Source organism: Eretmochelys imbricata, chromosome 1 (genome assembly GCF_965152235.1).
Source record: "Eretmochelys imbricata isolate rEreImb1 chromosome 1, rEreImb1.hap1, whole genome shotgun sequence".
Taxonomy (NCBI): Eukaryota; Metazoa; Chordata; order Testudines; family Cheloniidae; genus Eretmochelys; species Eretmochelys imbricata.
Genome location: NC_135572.1, coordinates 223,178,690 through 223,197,438, shown reverse-complemented (window position 1 = coordinate 223,197,438; position 18,749 = coordinate 223,178,690). Strand labels below are relative to the sequence as shown.

General features: G+C 46.8%; 1 long non-coding RNA gene across 1 annotated transcript; it reads right to left on the bottom strand.

The window, feature by feature from the left end:
* Nucleotides 1-251: 251 nt before the first annotated feature.
* LOC144269056 (uncharacterized) lies at nt 252-16,818 on the bottom strand. Its single transcript, XR_013346877.1, has 5 exons — nt 16,468-16,818; nt 6,401-6,815; nt 2,555-2,673; nt 1,865-1,952; nt 252-526 (listed from the first exon to the last, which is right to left on the bottom strand). It is a non-coding gene; the product is annotated as an uncharacterized LOC144269056 (long non-coding RNA).
* Nucleotides 16,819-18,749: the final 1,931 nt, after the last annotated feature.

Sequence of the window (18,749 nt, the reverse complement as noted above, 5' to 3'; positions counted from 1 at the left end):
CTTTAAATCACACATGTACCAGTGGAAAATTAGGCTTTTCCAGTTGTCCATGTTTCTTCAAAATCTGCAGGGTTCTGCCCACTGATGTCTAGAACATTCCCTGAAATTTTGGAAGCGGTCAGCAGGGGTGTTTATAAGTTATTATTGCACTACAAAAGAGAAATGCCATTAAGTTTACTAGCAAAAAATGTTCTTCAGTTTCATGCCACTAAAGTGTGTGGAGAGAACAAGATAACCAGGACCCAGGCATGTGGAATTTGAGAAGTTTATTATGGGAAATGTTACATGCTTTGACCAATTACTGTTCTCAGTCTGACCGTGGAACCAGGGTAGTGTGTGGTCTTCTAGATCTGGGGGGAGTTCATGGAGGGGACCTACACACTAGAGCTGAATCTAGCCAAGTCACCTACTGCACAGTCACAGCGTGCGGTCTGTCAGACTGTAAGTGTAACATTTACTAACAGTCTATAGTCAGAGGGAAATAAGCTGTCCGGCTTCTTTCCTCAGTTCACATTCCACGCTTGTCCTGTGAAGAAGAGAAAGCACAGAGTAAAAACCATGAGTGATTATAACAGGGTGATGCTCTGTCCATCCTCTGATGCTCCAGAAACTGCTCAGACCCACTTTCTTTTAGTGTTCAGTCTGTATTTTATTCCAAACCCTTCCACCAACACCAGTACAGAGCAACATCACAGTTTTTAATCCTACATGTTTAACTCCATCTTTACCAGGGTCCTAGGAGGAAAAGAGATTTCCCTCTTTTGGGAACTTTCAGCCTGGACTCAGCTAGCCAAGTCCTCCTTCCCTTGTAGCACTTCCTTCCTGGCTTCTATCAGGTTAGCCAGCTGAGGGCTAATGTGTTCCTTGCCTCCCCTTCTGATTAGCTAATTGCCCTAGCAGCTGTCCCCCGGGGGAACTAATGGAGGCTAAAGCCATGAGGGTGCTGTTCAGCCTCAGCACTCTGTCACCACAATGAAAAGGGGGAGTCTGCACCAAAAAAGAAAAAAAAAAAAAAAGCCCAATTTTCTCCCCAGAAAATGTCATCATTCTGTACAGCTAAACAGGCCAGTCCTGAAAGGGGGGTTCTATTAATTACATGAAACAGTCTGTTTGGGCCCATGCAGAGCAATCCTACATCCCCACCCATGCTCTCTCCTTCATTGCTGTAACTCGGTGGACTTCATGGGAGTTACTCTTGATTTATGCTGGAGCAAGAAAAATCAGAATCTGCCCCATGGGCTTTAATGGGAATTCTGGTTGTGCCAGGAGGGAAAAATCCACACTTAATCCCACTTCCTTTCATCTCCTGCTCTACAAATCACTGCAGCTGCACATGAAACTGCAGCTGTAGAAGTCAGCACAGAGATTTTCACCGTGTTTGAGGCAATTTCATGCCCCATGTTTCACTTTTCCATGAAGTTCCCTGAAGTGTCTGTTACAGCATCAGCACTGTGAGACGTTTCAAATCCTGAATATGCAAGAGTTCCGATTCCAGAGTCACTTTCAGCTGATGTGTGGGATTTTCAAAAGTGCTTCAGGAGTACATGGCCCACTGACTTTCAATAGCACGTGTGCTCCAAAGTCATTTAGTTGCTTTTGAAAATCCTTCCTGATGGGCCCATTTTCTCCTCAGGAATAGGTTTATTTTCACTGTAAAAATGGGATTCACTTCCAAGCCCAACATCTGCAAAATCTTGTATATTTTTCCAGTGACATGGGCTCATTTTCAAATACCTCAGAGCATTCTGGATTTGGAACAACTCTTCCTTTCTTTTAACTACATCTCTGCATGCCACCCACTCTCTCCTCCCCCCACCTTCCTCTCTCCCTATTCTTATCGCTCTCTATGTAAAGTATCACTCACACGTTACTCTAATCGCTGCAGACTTGCAGCTGCTTTCCGGGTGAGATGTCTGACCACAGGCTGTGCTGCACTCAGCAAGACGTGTTTGCTTGGAAAAGAAAAAACCCAAATGTCACATTCTATCGAACCACGGCTGTAACCTCCATATGAATGTCCCCTGCCCCCATTACAGAGTATTCCCAACTCACAAAAACCTTTGAGAAGCTGAAGCCTGGGTGATGCTTCCCAGGGGTATCCATGGATATAAGGGACCTAGCTACCACTCACCCTGAGCATGAGGAAGCCTTGTCTGTACCTGCTGTGGGGCGGTTCTCCACCACCACCAGCCTGGGGCAAGACAAGCACTACCTTCCAGGCCCCACTCTCTGTACCGGTTAACGATAGATACGCTCCAACCCCTGAGCCCTCCAAGCATCCACCTGCAGTGTGAAGCCCCCGATCCACTGGATGCTCTCAGCTTCTCCAGATATGCCATTCCCAAAGAGCAGTACAGCACAGCTCTGCTTTACACACAGCACTTAGATTTGTCTATAGAGAAAGTTTTTTGTTTTGTTTTTTAAACAAAGAGCAGAGAGTCAAGTGATAATAAGCAGACATTTTGGAAACAAAGTGTTACATATAAAATAAAATCGTAACATGCATTCTAGAGCCTATACTTTACTTGTCATATCAGACAGAGCAAAAACTCACCCAAAATCCTTCCAGCGTATTACAGCCAAGCTAGGCTGCGATCTTCCATTCATGATACAAGTATGCTGACCTCTTGCCTCCTCAGTGGAAAAGTGCAGAGTTTGTTTCTGTCCCTACAGCTGTAGTAAAAAAGAAATCCATTGTCTTCACTGGAGACTTTGCAATCACTTGATTAGCATTTTGCTCAGACTGTAAATAGGTGTTCATTCTGAAGTATACAATACCCAATTGAATTGTAGACAGACCAATAGATAAACATTTTCTAGCTGAAATAAACTTGTTTATCCACTGCTGGTGGGTGCATTCAGCTCACAGAACTTAAAACATAATTTTCATTATATATGCATAACTCCTTACATATTAACCACACATATATTTTGCAATGATTATGATGCCCAGTGTGACAAGATTTCAGTAGAGACCTTGCATCAGACTCTGACAAAGTAGTATGTAAATACCAGACCCAGGGGGATCCCTGTAACATTTATGCATCCCTGTGTTCCACCAGTTGGCACCAAGAGTTCCCCCTGCTTCACAGCCTCCCTTGTTTCAAAATGACCTGTCTTCACAGCTGATCTATAAACTCTTGGGCAGAATCTGACATGTTCAGAAAGTCACTAAATATTTGATGAAACTCTCTTGAAATCTCCCCATTTTGGACTGATCCATTCCCAAGGCAGAGCTACAAAAACCAGTCAGTGTCTGGTGAGTTCTAATGAGTCTACTGGTCGCATCTGGGAGGGGCATGGGGCTAACATGCAACACACAGGCTGGTTGTGGCCTTTTGTCAATTGTGGTAAGGTTCCAGCAGCAAAGGGCAAATAAACATCATCCAGTTTAGTGGAAATAGACAAGGATCTCAGCCAGGCCTCCTACCTCTTTTATAGTAATCACATATCAGCACTGAAGCTGGTTTGATGTTGGACAAAGAAAGTTCTTACTCAGCTGAGAAAGAGAAACTGATATTCTTTTGTGAGACCTGGGAATGGGAGGACAGAGGAGGGCATTAGATGTTTTCTTTTAATATCAATTTCTCTCCACCAAAGACCTACTGAGGTGGATTCCAAATACACGGGGCTCCCACCTTGCATGGCACCATCATCCCAGAGAGTCCCTGCTCATCCAATCAGTTTCTTTACAGTTGTCTTGTTAAGATTTTTGGCCCTGAGACTAAAAATTTTCAAAAGGTATCTGTTTAAAGCTTGTAGACATATATAACACAAGGGGGAAAATCTCTCTTTGAATTTATGTTCTCCATGTAAAAGGGGACACAGTTGTTCTTGGTTTCCATCTGCATCATCACACAATCATCCTGAAGCTTTAAACAAAGAAATGGGAAAGAGGATCCATTATTAACAAGCATTAAACATAAGAGGCGTCCCAGATCCTGCAGAAATGCCCATGTGATGATATTATGACCCACCACTTCCTTAGCTACTGGGAGTAGTGGCAGTTCTATTCCTGTGAAAGAACAATGGCATCTAGTGGTCAAAGTGGGAACTGCAAAATAATCACTGGGGACAAATTTTCAAAGGTATTTAAATACCTAGATACCTGTAAAATCGGTCTCTAGGTTGTATGTGTGTGGCCTAAACTAGTCTGCAGCAGTTTGACAGGAAATCTACACACAACTTGAGTATAATGTTTGTTTCATTAAGTGGGTTACTGGTTGTATGTAATGAAGGGGATGGCAATGTGTCCTGAGCCAAGTGGGCTCCAGTGAATGCCCACAATGCTCAGAACACTGGTTGGCTGGCCCGGTCCTCTCCTTTTATCCAGCCCAGGGTATAACAGCCTGTAACCCCCTCTGCCCCTGGGCTGGTTTATTCATGTCGCTTCCATCGTTTACCTTCCGCAGGGATGATCTGAGAGAGATGAAGCCTGAGAGCATCTTGCCATCAACAGTGGCCATGCTGGAGCTATTGCATATCCGGCATTACTGAAACCAGGGAGACTGGATCAGTCTACATCATGAATGAGGAGGAAATGTTCTGCTCCAGAGCACGAATAGCCTGTGAAGACCTTTCTGATTTACCTGTTGCACTGTGGCTACTTAATGACATGGAGGAGAGAGAGGGTAGCGAAGCGCCCCCTGGAGGGACAGAGCATGAGAGGAGGCCAATTAATACAGTGCCTGGTTTCTATGGTGCTGGTGCTCTATAAATACCTAGAGCCAGAAACTGTGCTTTATGGAAGCACCCTAAGTTCCATGCAGGGTGAGGGAACTAACGTTCCAAGTGTTTGACTAGGACCATAGTACAGAGACACGATCCAAAATTATTGGACTTTGTTATCTGGGGGCCTGTGATGGGGTGGAGTAGGCCCAAAGGCCCCGGCTGGAGGCCTCAGGGTTTGCCACACCCATCCCAGGAAAGGAGCTGTGGAGAGATCCTCCAAGAGGCCTAGAGTGGTTGCGAGGAAGCAACCAATCAGAGGGGCTGCTGGAATGGCCAATCAGGGGCCAGGAGGGCCATACCATATAAAAGGAGCTGCAGAACAGATCATCAGTTAGTTGCTGTTTGGAGCTGGAGAAGAAAGGACTGTGTGCCTGGCTGGAAAAGTGGCAGGAGCACAGGCAGCTAAGCAGGGGCAGGGACCGGGGAAGTAAGAGGCTCCTGCCTGGCTGCTAGGACTGAGCCGAAGACAATTTGCTAGCAGGGACTGGGGGAGCAATGAAGGAGCTCCCGGCTGGCTGCTGGGACTGAGAAAGGACTGAGCCCAGCTGTAGGAAGATAGTGTCTCCAGGGAGGAAGCCCTGGGGATATGGCCCCATACCAGGGCTGGGACTATTTAACGATTGAGCCCAGGGAGGAATCATCCCCATTATAAAACAGCACTGACACTGTACTCAACTATTTTGTGTATATGTGCACTCTAGAGCATTGCTGGATAGAATCAGAAATGCTTAGTTGTGCACCAGACTCTATACTGCTAGCATCTAGTGGAGAATCTCCTTTTGCTCCAGACATTGAGGCCCAGATTTTTGGGGCAGGAGAAGCCAAGTCCTATGCACACAGGCACAGTGCAGCCCTCAGGGGCCATGCAGTTCATCAGAGTGACAACAGGGAAGTCCTTGGGTGCTCCAGATTTGTAACAATATTTATAATCGATAGTCCTGTTTTAAACCCTCCCCTCCCCCGTTTCCCAGTTGGCTGGTTCTTATCACTCAGGGAGCTGGGGCAATGGTGGGAAGTGACCTGGCTGAAAGGAGCAGATCAAACTGTACTGCAAGGCTGCTGTGCAGGAAGCATTCACTGTCTGCAGAGAGAGATTGAACCCAGATATCTTTTTGGGCATGAGGATGTTGTATCTCAAGACTGTCTATAACAAAGAGAAAATAATCCTGACAATAAAACCCCAATCACTCCCATCCTGCATTTAACACTCTGGCAGTTCTCAAACACCTTTCTGACAGATCTGCCTCTATCCTCTCTATTAGCTCTTTAGAGTAGAAGTAACTGTTTTTACTAATGTAACCCTTCTGCCAGGTGAGGTTGGGTTCAATATCTAGGGATCCCTCTTAACAACAGAATACAGAACTGGCCTGAGTCCCCACCGGTAATCTGGGAAAAATTACACCGCCCTTGGGCACCTCTAGGGGTCAGTACTTCCCCTCTGGCAAGTACTGAGTCTGAGTGTAGAAAAGAAAACTTTCAATAAAAAGGAGAAAGGAAGCCAGCATTAATTTGGGGAACCACCACAAGCATGTGACCATGAGCAAAACCCCCACCCCACAATACACTGGGCAGTGTTCTTTGCCTCAGGTTCTCACCTTGCAGTGTCAAAGTCCGACAAAGTGTTCCCTTAACATGCCACTCCCCTCTCCCTCCACCACATTGCACTCACAGTTGTTGTGCTTGGTCAGCAAAGATGCAGAATTCAGAGGTGCGTTCGGGTGAGTTCACCTCCCACCACAGTGGGTATGGGGGAGGGGCTGAACAGTGCCTCAGCGGCTTGCTCCACCCTTCACTCTGCCTTGCTGCCTGCTGCCGCCACTGCTTCATCGTTCACCCTGCCGCTGGCCGCGTCGCTGCCAGTCCCTCGGCCGCCGGCCGCCTCGTTGTTCACGCCACCACTGTGCCACTCTACTGCCACCTCTGCGATGCCTTGACGTCCCGCCCCTTAACACAGCTCTCAGTAATTTCAGCCGTTAGAAGAGCAGTCTTGCTCCTAAAGCAGACCAGTCAGTCTCTTGTACGGGAGATACTGCCCCACAGCAGGTCACACGCACCTGGGCATCAGCCACTTCAGAGCTAGTGATCTGTAACAAAACAAGAGACTCCCAAATGAGTATAATCCGCTTAGTTATTAAACAGTAGAGAGCAAAAGGGTCAGAACAATGTCTGGGACTCTCTGGGCAAAGCCTATACCTACTATACCACCTCAGTCAGCCACCCCCAACTACCTCTCCGCTAGCCTTTGGCACCCCACCCCTGCTTAGTGAGTGCAGTAAAGTTGAGGGTGACCGCGCTCAATCAGGGCAGGCCAAGCACAGTTCTGCTGCCCCCACTCATACAACAAGGACAACAACCTTTCCTCACCCCTGCACCCAACACCACAGTAACCTGCAGTCCTACACCAGCCAAAAGTGGTCATCTGGGCAAAGCTGCTCCATCACGCTGCACACCTTAGCACAATAGGCGTGCCTATGCAAACAAGGCTGGTTCCTGAAGTCTTTCCCCCCAGCTGATCACTAGATGTCAGAGAAGAGCTCATTCAGACCCTGCTTAAATCAACTTCAGGAGTCACATCCTAGAATTGTACTGAGCCTTTATCTGGTAACAATGAATGCCTCTTCATTACCCCCCCGCCCCCTTTACCTCTACCAGATGTGTCACTGATCCCAATATCTGCTTTATCACACCTTCTTCCCACTTCATCCGCCCCTTGTAATTTCGTACCAATACTCTCTACCCTAGACAGAAAAACCTGGGGGAGGGGCTGTCAGGAAACCAGTATAGGCTGTAACACAATATGGACAAAAAGCTAAAATCCAGGTAAGGCTCATTCTGCTGGACTCAGGCTTCAGACAGCTTTCCCTCTTCATTCCCTGCTTCTCATGGAAATGTCATTACTGCCTTACACAGGACTAGGGTTGCCAACTTTCTAATCACACAATACCGAACGCACTTACCCCATCCCTTCTCTGAGGGCCTACCCCTGCCCCGCGGTCCCACCCCGCACTCCATTTCCCCCTCCCTCCGTCGCTTGCTCTCCCCCACCCTCGCTCACTCACTCGTTTTTACTGTGCTAGGGCAGGGGGTTGGGGTGTGAGGGGGGTGGGGGCTCTAGCTGGGGGTGCGGGCTCTGGGGTGGGGCTGGAGATGATGGGTTTGGGGTGCAGGAGGAGGCTCTGGGCTGGGGCAGAGGGGTTTGGAGTGTGGAAGGGGGCTCCAGACTGGGGCAGGGTGTGGGAGGGGGTACAGGCTCTGGGCTGGTGGCGTGGGCTCCACAGAAATGAGAGGTTTGGGGTGCAGGACGGCGCTCCAGGCTGGGGCAGGGGTTTGGGAAGGGGAGGTTCGGGAGGGAGTTTGGGTGCAGGAGGGGGCTCAGGGATGGGGCAAGAAGTTGGGGCACGAGAGGAGGTTCGGGATGTGGACTTCGGGTGGCACTCACCTCAGGCAGCTCTCAGAAGCAGCATCTCCTCCCTCTGGCTCCTAGGTGGAAGTGCGGCAAGGCAGCTCCGCGCACTGCCCCTGCCTGCAGGCGCCATCCCCACAGCTCCCATTGGCTGGGGTTCCTGGCCAACAGGAGCTGCAGAACCGGCGCTCGGGGTGGGGGCAGCATGCAGAGCCCCTGTGGCCACCCCTATGCCTTGGAGCCAGACGGATATGCTGGCAGCTTCCCAGGAGCTGCATGGATCCGGGCAGGCACCCTGCTTGCCCTGCTGTGGGCGGCTAACTGGAATTTTAAAGGCCTGGTCAGCAGTGCTGACGAGAGCCGCCAGGGTCCCTTTTCAACAGGGCATTCCGGTCAAAAACTGGACACCAGGCAACCCTAGTCCCCATAGTAAACAACCATCCTACAGGGATAACTCCAGTTCCCTGAAATAGTAAGAGCTAAGTTGTTCTTCGGTTATGTGATTTGGCCACCCTGACAGTGCATAGTGCATCACTTTAAAAGATCCCATTTTGGTTCTTATTTCCAGAGCAATATCATTAGCTGAAATAGGAAGGTCATCTAGGAAAGAGACTCGATACACAGAGTTTTCCTCTCTGTTTCCCTGTGTAAAGGGGCAAACAGGACAGTGCTTCTGCAGTAGCATGTTTTTCTGATGGTCTATAATAAATGGCATACAGGTACGCTGCTAAGATCAAATCCCATCGCTTCAGCCTTGCTGCCACTAATGGTGGAACGCCTTTGGACCCAGTATTTTTACCAGTGGATTAAACTTCCTAACACTAATAACAGTAGGACAATGGAAGAGACTGCCTTGGGAGGTTGTCGAAGCATCTTCACTGGAGGTTTTCAAAAGGAGGCTGGATAACATCTGTCTTGGATGGTTTAGAACCAACAAATCCTGCATCTTAGCAGGGGGTTAGACTAGATGACCCTTGCAGTCCCTTCCAACCCTATGCTTCTAAATCAGTGATTAAGGTCAATTGTTTCCTAAACAGGTATTCATGGAATTTAATAACCTCCCGAACGATGCTAAAGCTTCTTTTTTAATTTGAGAGTCTTTTCTCTCAGCCTTTGATAATGTTCTGCCAGCAAATGCTATGGATTTTTCACTCCCATCTTTACAAATGTGTGAAATGACAGGCCCAATTCCTACAGGAGAGGCATCACAGGCTAAGTTATGGGTAGGGCCCTGAGAAAATCTTGGGTTTTTTTGTTTTTGTTTGTTTTTTAATTACAGCAGTCACAGGTAAAATAGCAAATTTCACAGGATGTACACAGAATGCCATCAGTAAAAGGTCACTGCTGCATTCCTTTGTATAAAAACAGACACTGAATCACCCCAAACTGCTGCGATTTCCCCTACAACGGAGCGACAGAAGCAGGCATCCATGGGCAGTTTTACGTTGAAGCAGAAGTTCAGGTGAGGCTATAGATTTCCCCAAGCATGAGAACGTACAGGTGCCCACTTTTACTTTCCTACTGTAGGAAAAATTGCAGTACTGGGCTAATTCCACAATTTCTGTGCAGTCACAATGTTCTCAGGGTCCTAATTGTGGAAAGCTCAGTTTTACAATCTACCAATAAACTGGAACTAGTTTCTTTTTCACTACCTCAAAAGTTTTATGTTCCTTTTCCATCCAAACCCACTTTATAGTTTCGGCAATTAATGTTGCTAAATTTGGAATGAATCTTCCATAATAATTTAACATGGTCAGAAACAATCTAAGCTCTGAGACAGCTATAGCACTGGAGCGTTCTCAATGGATTTTGTATTCTCTTTTAATAGGTAAACCTCTTCTGCATCTACACAATGCCTCAAACAAGTAACCTGATTTTGAAAAAGAGCACACATCTCTGTTAACTTTACAATTTTTTTGCAATCTCTTTAAAGTCCCCTCTAGATATTTTAAATGTTCCTCTGAAGTCCTCCCAGTTATTAATAGATCTTCTAAATAACAGACACCACCATTTACCTCCTGCAGTGCCTGATCTGTTATTCATTGAAACAGAACAGGTGTGCTAGCTCCCCATAGGGTAATCTTTCATACCTAAATACCCTTGTGTGTGTTTTGTGGACAGAAATGTTTTTGCATCTGGCTACATTGCCATCTGCTGGTAAGCTTGGGGCAAGTCTAGTTTGCTCGACTTCATTCCCTCTGTCAGCTTTTGCAAATAAATCTTGTGGTTTAGGAAATAGATATTTATCCATCTCCAGCCTGGGGTTTATAGTGACTTTATAATCCCTACAAATTCTTACACTATCACCACCTTTCGGGATACACACAATTAGTACAGTTCCTTCACTGGACTCCATAGAGACAGTATACCCTGCTTTTCAAGTCATCCAGTTGCTTTTCCATGGGCTCTTGGAACAGAGCATATGGAACAGGTGTAGTCTTCAGAAATTTAGGACTGGCCTTTGCTTTGCTGGTGTATGTCTTTAACCAAACCCATATCTGTACTAATTACACTGGTCTTTTAGTACCCCCACTCTGTCTGGCAGATGATGTACCACAATCCAATTTATTCTTGTATAGCCAGTCTCTGACTATTACTAGGAGGCCATTTCCTTCCATTACAATTAATTTTAACGGTGAACAGACACCTTTATAAGTTACAGTGACAGGGAGACAGCTTAATACCCCTCTCTGCCTTTATTGCAATTCTGTAAAAGCACAATAGTTTCTTACCTCAGATAAGATTTTTTTTGTAAGCGCCCTCAGAGATCATGGTCATTGCCACTCCTGTATCTCTCTCCATTGTCAATATCACATCATTAACCTTTACATTAACATAATACAGGTGATGGCATCTGTTCAGTCTCCACCATGTACAGTTATGTGAAATGGTACAGCTCACATATCCTTTCATCTGGAGACAACCTGCCTCCGGACCCGACTCTTCCTAGTCACTTAACTAGTTCCGTGGCTCCTATCTGCAGTCATTGATGGCTTCTGCTCAGCGTATTCTTTGCTGTTCTGTGGGGCACTGTGGAATGACCAGGTGACGTTTTCCCTCTTACCGCACTTCTTGCGGTGCAGAGAAATAGTGCTCCTGCTGGTGTGATATCCCTAAACCATGGCTCCCTCTGTTATGTGCTGAACCGTGTTGTCATCTTCTTCCTCCCCTGCTGAGTCCCTTCTTTCCAGGCCTGGCATGATGGGGAGAGTTTATTTTCAAATTTTGGTGCATTTTTCTTTATGGATTCAAACAACAGAACAGTCTCCACAGCTCCCTCTAGTAGCAGGTGTCACAATTCAGGGCAACTGCACCTCCCCTCAGGGGTCCAGCAAGGGCAACCACTCTATGGGGTAGTAAGAATTTTTCCCCTTAAAATACCAAGGAAATTAACTGCCCCAAACCTTCATTAATACAGAGTTAGGTTTACTCAGTGGGGCCTAATGCCCTTCCAGAATGTGGACGGGGGTAACCTTAAACCTCTGAAAACAAGGAAATAAAAAGTTAAGGTACAAACCATTTGTGCAATGCAACCTTTACTCTGCCCTCCGAGTGATACTCCAACATGCCAATAACACACTGCCCTTACAGATACTACAGACACTCTGGGAACAGAGCACATACGCACCGTAGGACAAAGTCCAGCATCTACTCTTTGCTCAGGCAAAACTCAAGTTTAGATCAGGCATAGCCAACAGCAGCTACCTACACACAAACACTAACCATCCCAGATTTGCTAAATGTTACTACCTCTTCACCCTTGCCCTGAGGATTCCTTCTGAGACATTGCCTTCACTGACTCCTCACTAAGGACTGGAGACTAGTCACATAGACCACCAGATGGCTGACGATCCCCATAGCAAGACACACGCCCGGCACCCCCTACTGACAAAGCCTATAAACTCAATGCTGAAATGAGGAATACTTGATCCCTCAAAGTACAGATGCAACTCTCCTCATACCACAGTGACAGAGCAGCCAATTTGCTCCAACTGCTCCACCATTCAATACGGTTACACCTAAGGCAGCTGGTGTGCGTGCAGATAAACGGTGCAGCTCAAACCACTGGAACACAACAGAACACAGTAGCATGTTCTCTTAGTCATTCCTCATGTCTATTTATTATGGCATTATCTTTACTGAACCACCTTATCTCTTCCAAAAGGTAAAGAGAGAAACTTGTATCTGTCCCAGAGTGTAGTAAAAGAGCAAAGATCAAATGACTCATTATCTAATGTGACTTATCAATATCCATCTTTCTTATCTAGCATAATAAATATGCTTTTTTACCAGCTAGTCAGGACATCTGCTGGTGTGGGGATAGAATAATGCTGTATCAGTATAGTCTTATTAAGGCATCTGGGATCCAAACAAATCCTAATCTTGCCGTATTTTGTCCCAGTTATGATTAAACTGCTAACCCATGGAGTGGGTGAGTTCACTTTGGCTAGGACTCTTTCCTTTTCTAACTGTCTGAGTGAATTTCTGAGTCTGTCACTGCAAAAGGTGTAGTTCCGCAGCCATGCACTGTATGACAAGGGTGACTGATGGGTCTGTATATATGCGATGCTTCCCACAGAACTCTCCTAGTCCCCTGAAGAATTCCAGGTGTTGTGCAAGCAATTCTTCTTAGTGCTGTGTGCTTTTGTGTGCAGCATACTCATTCATACATACTAGGTGTACCCGTATGCAGGCTTCTCTGCCTATCAGTAGTGTTGTAAATGCCTTAGTGATTAAGTCTTCATCACTAAGGTGAAGTCTTCAATTGAAGACTGACCTTAGCTTTAACAGTTGCTGTTGTTAAAGTGACTTCCCCTTCAGAGTATATTCTGGAATCACCATATGCTATAAGCACATCATCAGACTGCTTTATCTAGATGGGACCTGCTATCTTTCTCAAACACTGAATTGGAAAACATTTAGCTTCCACCCCAATATCAAGATTAAAACTTCATAGGTACCTTCCTTACATACAGTGTAGGATACCAAGGTTCTGTGAGCAAGCTATATGATTTCTAACAGAGCTATACGATTTGTTTCCCTGTGACACTGTATATGCAAAAAGAGATTGTTCACATTCTAGTTCAGTCAGAGATTTGTGGCTTTGCCTTTTGGGTAAGTGTGTTGCTCTGCAAATAGAATAGTGATTTAATTTTCCACATTTGTGGCATATTTTTCCATAGGCTAGGTGTGTTGTACCACAGTGTATACAGAGTTTTTGTGTGAGTGGTTGGTATGCCTGCTTTGCTCTGACTCACCAGCAGCTGGGCCCTCCCCATGAGTATTCTTTTGTGTAACAGCCTCTACAAACTTGCCAGTATGTGGCCCAGACGGGATCTCTAGTTGTGTTTTTGAGGCTTGGGAGGCTCTGTGAATGCCTATTCCTTTCTGCAAGCCCAAATCAGGTTTCCACTTTCCTCAACAACCTTTCCTTTAGCCCTTTATCAGTGACACTAAGCACAGTACTCGCAAAAAGAAAAGGAGTACTTGTGGCACCTTAGCGACTAACCAATTTATTTGACCATAAGCTTTCCTGAGCTACAGCTCCCGGTGAAGTGAGCTGTAGCTCACAAAAGCTTATGCTCAAATAAACTGGTTAGTCTCTAAGGTGCCACAAGTCCTCCTTTTCTTTTTGCGAATACAGACTAACACGGCTGCTACTCTGAAACCTAAGCACAGTACTGTAGCTGAGAATATCCTTTTCAGTGTTTCCAAACTCAAACGCTTGCTTTTTGCCTCAGCTCTGTGACATACTTGTCTATCTGCTCTTCCCCTAAGTGTAGGTGAGGCCACTACAGAACTGGTGCCGTTCAAACACAACATTGTTCTTACGAAAAAAGAAAAGGAGTTCTTGTGGCACCTTAGAGACTAACCAATTTATTTGAGCATGAGCTTTCGTGAGCTACAGCTCACTTCATCAGATACATACCGTGGAAACTGCAGCAGACTTTATATATACACAGAGAATATGAAACAATACCTCCTCCCACCCCACTGTCCTGCTGGTAATAGCTTATCTAAAGTAATCGTCAGGTTAGGCCATTTCCAGCACAAATCCAGGTTTTCTCACCCTCCACCCCCCCACACAAATTCACTCTCCTGCTGGTGATAGCCCATCCAAGGTGACAACTCTTTACACAATGTGCATGATAATGAAGTTAGGCCATTTCCTGCACAAATCCAGGTTCTCTCACTCCCTCACCCCCCTCCAGAAACCCACCCCCATACACACACAGACTCACTCTCCTGCTGGTAATAGCTCGTCCAAACTGACCACTCTCCAAGTTTAAATCCAAGTTAAACCAGAACATCTGGGGGGGGGGGGGGGGGAGGAAAAAACAAGAGGAAATAGGCTACCTTGCATAATGACTTAGCCACTCCCAGTCTCTATTTAAGCCTAAATTAATAGTATCCAATTTGCAAATGAATTCCAATTCAGCAGTTTCTCGCTGGAGTCTGGATTTGAAGTTTTTTTGTTTTAAGATAGTGACCTTCATGTCTGTGATTGCATGACCAGAGAGATTGAAGTGTTCTCCGACTGGTTTATGAATGTTATAATTCTTGACATCTGATTTGTGTCCATTTATTCTTTTACGTAGAGACTGTCCAGTTTGACCAATGTACATGGCAGAGGGGCATTGCTGGCACGCATTTGCTCCAACCCCTCAGACAGAGACAAACACCTACAAGATCTCTGTCAAGCTTTCTTACAACTACAATACCCACCTGCGGAAGTAAAGAAACAGATTGATAGAGCCAGAAGAGTTCCCAGAAGTTACCTACCACAGGACAGGCCTAACAAAGAAAATAACAGAACGCCACTAGCCGTCACCTTCAGCCCCCAACTAAAACCCCTCCAACGCATTATTAAGGATCCACAACCTATCCTAAAGGATGACCCAACACTCTCACAAATCTTGGGAGACAGGCCAGTCCTTGCCTACAGACAGCCCCGCAACCTGAAGCAAACACTCACCAACAACCACATACCACACAACAGAACCACTAACCCAGGAACTTATCCTTGCAACAAAGCCCGTTGCCAATTGTGCCCACATATCTATTCAGGGGACACCATCACAGGGCCTAATAACATCAGCCACACTATCAGAGGCTCGTTCACCTGCACATCCACCAATGTGATTTATGCCATCATGTGCCAGCAATGCCCCTCTGCCATGTACATTGGTCAAACTGGACAGTCTCTACGTAAAAGAATAAATGGACACAAATCAGATGTCAAGAATTATAACATTCATAAACCAGTCGGAGAACACTTCAATCTCTCTGGTCACGCAATCACAGACATGAAGGCCACTATCTTAAAACAAAAAAACTTCAAATCCAGACTCCAGCGAGAAACTGCTGAATTGGAATTCATTTGCAAATTGGATACTATTAATTTAGGCTTAAATAGAGACTGGGAGTGGCTAAGTCATTATGCAAGGTAGCCTATTTCCTCTTGTTTCCCCCCCCCCCCCCCAGATGTTCTGGTTTAACTTGGATTTAAACTTGGAGAGTGGTCAGTTTGGACGAGCTATTACCAGCAGGAGAGTGAGTCTGTGTGTGTATGGGGGTGGGTTTCTGGAGGGGGGTGAGGGAGTGAGAGAACCTGGATTTGTGCAGGAAATGGCCTAACTTCATTATCATGCACATTGTGTAAAGAGTTGTCACCTTGGATGGGCTATCACCAGCAGGAGAGTGAATTTGTGTGGGGGGGTGGAGGGTGAGAAAACCTGGATTTGTGCTGGAAATGGCCTAACCTGACGATTACTTTAGATAAGCTATTACCAGCAGGACAGTGGGGTGGGAGGAGGTATTGTTTCATATTCTCTGTGTATATATAAAGTCTGCTGCAGTTTCCACGGTATGTATCTGATGAAGTGAGCTGTAGCTCACGAAAGCTCATGCTCAAATAAATTGGTTAGTCTCTAAGGTGCCACAAGAACTCCTTTTCTTTTTGCGAGTACAGACTAACACGGCTGTTACTCTGAAACCTGTCATTGTTCTTATGGTTACCCTAGTTCCTAAGCATTGTGAAGGCCTCATCCAAAAGAGAAGCATTTTCAGCTGGCTGCTGTGAGAATGTTATAAACTTCCAGAGCTTCCGGTAAAATGGCTACTCTTATCCCCTGTTCTTTTGTATCTGCACCCGAAGTTTTCATATAGATCTGGAAGGTTTGTTCCCATCTCCAGCAGGATTACAACAGAAAGATACAGGTGGGGTTGGCTTACAGTCCTCCCTCTTCCGGACATATATATATATATATATATTGAAAATAGCCTTTTCTAGTTTAACGGCTTTAAGTTGGCCCTCACTTGTGTGTACTCACTGTGTCTTTATTCTCTGCGCCTTCGGTGAGGTTTCTGCTGGTCTGTGCACGGCAGCTTCTGCTGGTCTGTGTCTGTGGCGCAGTTCGCACCATTTGCGGATACGCCGCGTCCTGGCAGGAGCGGCTACTTCCCGCAGCCCGAGGCCCCCGGCCGGCAGCGCCGCTTGCAGAGCCCCACAGCGCCCGCCGCAGCGCTTCGACCCCGGGCACGGCAAGGTGGCGCCCGCAGGCGGAGCGGGGCAGCCGCCGGGTGTCTCTGCCCCGCGTGAGAGCGCCCGGGCGCCGGCAGGAGGCGGCCGCGGGGCCCGTTGTCAAGAGGCAGCGGCGCAGCCCGCCCCCGCCCCGGGCCTCGCTCGCACACAGCTGCGGGCACAGGCTACAGCGCAGCCGCCCTGCGGCACGGAGGGAAAGAGGCTGAACGCGCCCGGGAGAGGAAGGATTCACCGCGGACACTGCACCCCCTGCCCCGGCCAAGGGAGATCGCGCCGAGCCCCGGGGCCTGGATGCTGGGACGTGGCAGGGTCTCCTCCCAGCCGCTCGTAGCCGTACCCGGCTGGGAGGTGGGGGCGAGGAGCTCTGATGTTTCTGCTTCAGAGACACCAGAGAGAAGGGTCTGGTGGGACCCAGGGAGGTGGCTGGGGTGTCTTTTCCAGGTGGTTTCCGATGGTAGCCGTGCTAGTGAGGAAGTGGGGGCTAGCCCGCGAAAGCTTCTGCCCAAATAAATGTGTTAGTCTCTAAGGGGCCCCAAGGACGCCTCCTTGTTTTTCCAACTGGCTGGAATGACAGCGCCACTCACGACGGAGGAGAAATAACAGTGTACGTTTTCTGAGCTCCCTTCTGTCTTTCCTGGTACTTGAGGACAGTGTGTCAGGCCAGGGAGACCAGGGTATGTTGCAGAAGTGAGGGCAATGTGGAGAGTCATGGAGCAGGGCTGGGGGTTGGGTTCAGGAAGGAAGGAACGCATTGCACCTGGGTGGGAGGAGGGACGGAGCATGCAGAAGCTGTGTGTTAAAGGACACCTGACATCATTTTGGGAGGAGGCATGGAGGTGCAACATAGTCTGGGACACAAGGTATAGTTTCAGCATGACTCCCAGTGCTTTTGGAGAGAAAACGGGTTCACAGTAAGGTGGGAGGTTTAATTCTGAGGCTTTTTCTAGCAATCCAGAGTTACACTAAGGAACGAAAGCTCTGCACCCTTTTGCTTCTCTGACAAAGCCTGGTAGATTTTGCATGCTAACCTCTCTCTTTCAACTCAGCTTGCTACAGAAGACTGTAACATCTATCAATCTGCCTCTGAAGCCATGTGTCATGACTGATGATGGTGTGTAAGGGTCTGCTTAGGGTGGGGAATGGATGTAGGGAGGTTCTGCTTGCGGAGAGGCGTTAGAGAGAAGGAAACATGGCAGATTCAGAAAAAGATGCAGGAACCTTGGGATTCAAAGGGTTCATTCAAACACTCCCAACGTGTAGATGGGTTTGCGGTAATGTTGGGATGGAAGGCCATTCCACTGGATAGTTTTCTGGGGAAAAGGGAACACTGTAAAACCTTAAACCCATTCCGATCCTCATGAGAGTCACAGCTCCAGCATGAAGGGGGCCATGATTGAGGGGCCACCTGTGGAGCAGCTTACTGTATACAGGAAGCCCTCCTACAGATGCACCTCAATCGCACCCCCTTAACTACCCCCAGTTCTTCCCAAAACAAGTGAAATTCACATGCAAAACTCTTTACAGCCTCAAAAAAAGAAAAGAAAAACAAAAACTAATCAAACAAACAAACAAAACCCCTCAAACTCCAACAAACATAAAGCAAGGAAAAGTAAAGTTAAAGTGACACTTCCAACACAGCATAGCTCTACAACTGTAAGTCTGTGGGAAGAAAACAGTATGCTCCTCCCTAATTTTGTTTTTTAAAAAGCCATTTTCTGGCAGTATATGTGAGAGACACAGAGAAACTTAGTCAACCTTTGGTATATCAGAAATGCTCAGCCTCTTGCTCACTCATCTCTGTTGAGTTGCTGGATTTTTCCTTCACTTTCTAAGTCTAGATTATTTTTTTCCCCATTCTGAGAACAAACTCTCCTTGTTTCTGGAATTCATGTCACACGCACTGAACTCAGATAGTTTGTCACACATAACTCATAGAGGAGACAACTTTCAAACACTTCTATTCAGCTGAAGAATGATCAGCAAAAACTTTCTTGTGAGCACAAATCTTTTAAAAATGCATCTGAACACAGATTCAAAAGGCTTCACAGAAGCTTGAGGTTCTCAAAAAAA